Source organism: Meleagris gallopavo, chromosome 21, assembly GCF_000146605.3.
Source record: "Meleagris gallopavo isolate NT-WF06-2002-E0010 breed Aviagen turkey brand Nicholas breeding stock chromosome 21, Turkey_5.1, whole genome shotgun sequence".
NCBI classification, from domain to species: domain Eukaryota; kingdom Metazoa; phylum Chordata; class Aves; order Galliformes; family Phasianidae; genus Meleagris; species Meleagris gallopavo.
The window spans coordinates 2,454,680-2,457,844 of record NC_015031.2 but is presented as its reverse complement, the minus strand read 5'-3'; positions in this window follow the sequence as shown (position 1 = coordinate 2,457,844).

Sequence of the window (3,165 nt, the reverse complement as noted above, 5' to 3'; positions counted from 1 at the left end):
ACCAAAAACGTACCTTAATATTCCAGCTGGAACCTAATCCCTTAAACTCTGGAGAGTACCTGCAGAGGTACTTTTCATTTCCAAATAAAAAGTGAGTTAATGTTCTTGCCAGTGCCGTTAATCAGAGCAGCAAAGCCTCTTTTCATCAGGCAGGGCCCAGGTGACTGTTTCCAAGGGATTAGCTGTTACCACATTTAGTTCAGTAAAGGGTTTATCTCAGCCACATTCACAAAGGCTGACTATGAAGACATTCGCCTGCTGAATTCCTGCAGGCTGACACTTCTGAGCAACCATGGGACTCAGAGCACACCCAGGAAAGGCATGAAATAATTGCTAGGAGCAGGGAGTTTTTCCATCAGACTCCAGCAAAAAAAGCAAGGGAGAGCTCTCTGAGGGACATACCAACCAACGGCATTCTGCAGGCAAGATAAGGGTTGGGGAGATGGGGCAGGAGATGGCAGATTTTCACTGGTCCCTCCAGGACAGGTGCCAAGTCTTAGAGAAATTTGTCTGCTAATGGCTGCACAGCGGCTGACAGGCGTATCTGGTTGCCAAACCCACGAAAAAACATATTCCAGAGAGCCTCTGAAAATTGGATGGGTTGAAACCATTGGACTTTTGCCACCAGCTTTAATCTAGAGCATTATCAGGCTCTGCTAAATACTGTAAGCAAGAAGCAGTGCTAAAGGAAGCAGTGGTATCCACAGACACCTTTCAACTGAGACAGCAAGTTAAACATCCAGGCTCTTCTCAAGCCAGTGCAAGCTTCCAGCTGACAAAAGCAATCATGTTTTAGATCTCAGCTTTTGTGCACTATTGTTTCCTCTGGCATTGATCAAGTATTTCAGTTCCCAACTGAATTTCCCTCACTGCCTGTTCCATCCTCTTGAGCAATGACTCAAGTTTCATCATTGCCAAGGAGAAACACTGAATCTATGGGACTGCTACCTAAACTTTTCAGCACACCAAAGGAAAATTTATATTTTCCCTCTTGCTCAGAGGGAAAGCAAGCTGGGGTGTGACTGGAAAGACTTACAGAGCCACAGATGCCTAAGGATAAGAAATTCCACTCAGAAGCTGCCTCCCGTGCTCCCCCCAGACTTGCTGGCATTTTGCACAAGCTGCCCCAGGCTCCATGGGAGGGCTCCTTGCTGCATCGCAGCTGCCTGCAGCCACAGGGTGCTTTTTGTAACAGCAGCATCGAGTGGTGGAGTGAAGAAGCATCAGAAAAGGGCTGCAAGGAGAATGCCTGAAGAAAACAGTGAGCAAGATGTCACAGTTAGAAGAATGACAAAGGCAATTTTCACAAAGTGAGAAGGGGTTGGGAAAAGAGAAATGAGACTGAAGGGTGAGAACAATTTCCTAGTGTTTGGCATGCTCTAAAATTAGTGCTGTAATGGATCTCATCAGCCAGCATTTATTTTCTGTTCTAAAGAAAGGAATCCAAATAGGCAAGCTGCAGGGCAAGAAGTGCTCGCTTGCCTGAACAGCCAGCTCTAACATAGGCAGTGATGCAAACACAAACCCAGCAATTTCATTCCTGCATCTTTTGCTGACAATTTTCATAAAAGACACAATAAAAAACACAATTTGAGGATCTGTTTTACCTGACAATAGTACAATCCCATCAGCACACACAGCCTCAGGAGCAAGGAGGATCTGACTGCCTGCAGAAGTGCGCCAGGCTGTTTCTGCATACGTACAGCTATGCAAGAGGAACTGGGGAGTTCCAAAATCATTCTGCCTGGACAGACTCGAAGCAGCAGATTACCCACCACACTGTAGGAACCCCTTCTGCTAATCATCCTGATGCATCTCCCTTCTGCAGCTCTGATGAACAAGCCTTGCTCATCTGGCACCTCACACATGATGCAGCTGTGAAGCTGCTGAGACACCAGCACTGCACAGATACCTCTGGAAAACCCCCGAGCTCAGCCAGGAGTGCTGATGTGATGCACCTACTGACCTTCCAAAGTTTCAGAACAAGTCCCCGATGGTGGAGGAGAGCTGGCACAGCTTTGCAGCTACAAGGAGTCAGAGATATTTCAAGCAGCCAGATATTTCAGTGCAGAAACCTAGAAAAAGTCACCTCCTCACTCCCCCAGCTGCCTTTCTTTGCATTATTGCTAACACGAATGTGACTCACTAGAGTCAGGTTTATATTAAACTCCTGAAACAGATTGTTTGGCTGTTATGTAAATCCAGTAAATGTTAAAATACTAGAATAAATCAGTCGAGGAGCTACCAGAGCCAGCTCTCCAGAGACATCTGAGAGATTTTCTTTTTTAAAAGAAGGGAGAGGTGGCAAGAAATGAGCAAGAGAAAAGTCATAACTTTTCAGGAGAGGGAGAGGTGGGTAGGTGGCTGCAGGACCCCATGGGTGTAAGCTGTCTACAGGCTAGTCCTCTGGCTGCTGGCCTGCATGGGTGAAAAGAGAGCACTGCCTGTACGAAACTCACACTGTGTGGCAGGACTGCTGCTGTACTGTGCCACATAAAACAACAGTATGACCTTGGGAAGCCCAGCATGATAGCACTGATACTGTGGTTAGGACTTCAACCCTAACAGGCTTTAAAATTAAACTTAAAACTGGGTACAGAAGTGCCACTTCTCATGCTGTCACCAAGAGAGAAGTTCTGTTCCAAGAGCTGCCACCTTCCTGCAGAGCAGAGGGCATCTGATCCACAGAGAAATCTCCTGCTAATGGTGACATCCGGGAACAGACACAGAAACAGATTTGAAAATTTGCAAACACAAGTATTTCTACCAGAAACCTGACTCCAGGATTCTAAACAGTCTACAGGCCAAAGCGTTAGTCACAAAAATTAGCTGGCAAATAATCTGCAATAATAAGCAAAACCAGAGCACATTACCATCTGCTCACAAAAATCCCCTAAGACAGAAATAAGGAACTTCCAAATGGTTCCACTCCAGCACCTGCTTACCTTTGGAGGCTGCTACAAGGACTGAATCCCCCTTCAGTACCAAGGAGCAATCAGAGCCTGCAAGTCTCCACGCAGACATGGGATCAGCATGCTGCTGGGCCCATTGGGGCAGCCCTACAGGAGACACGGCTGGTCTGACCACAGGCAGAGCACACGCTCCATTTCTGCCTGCCCCAGAGATAAGGCTGGAAAACAATATAGTCACAGCACCAAAATGAAA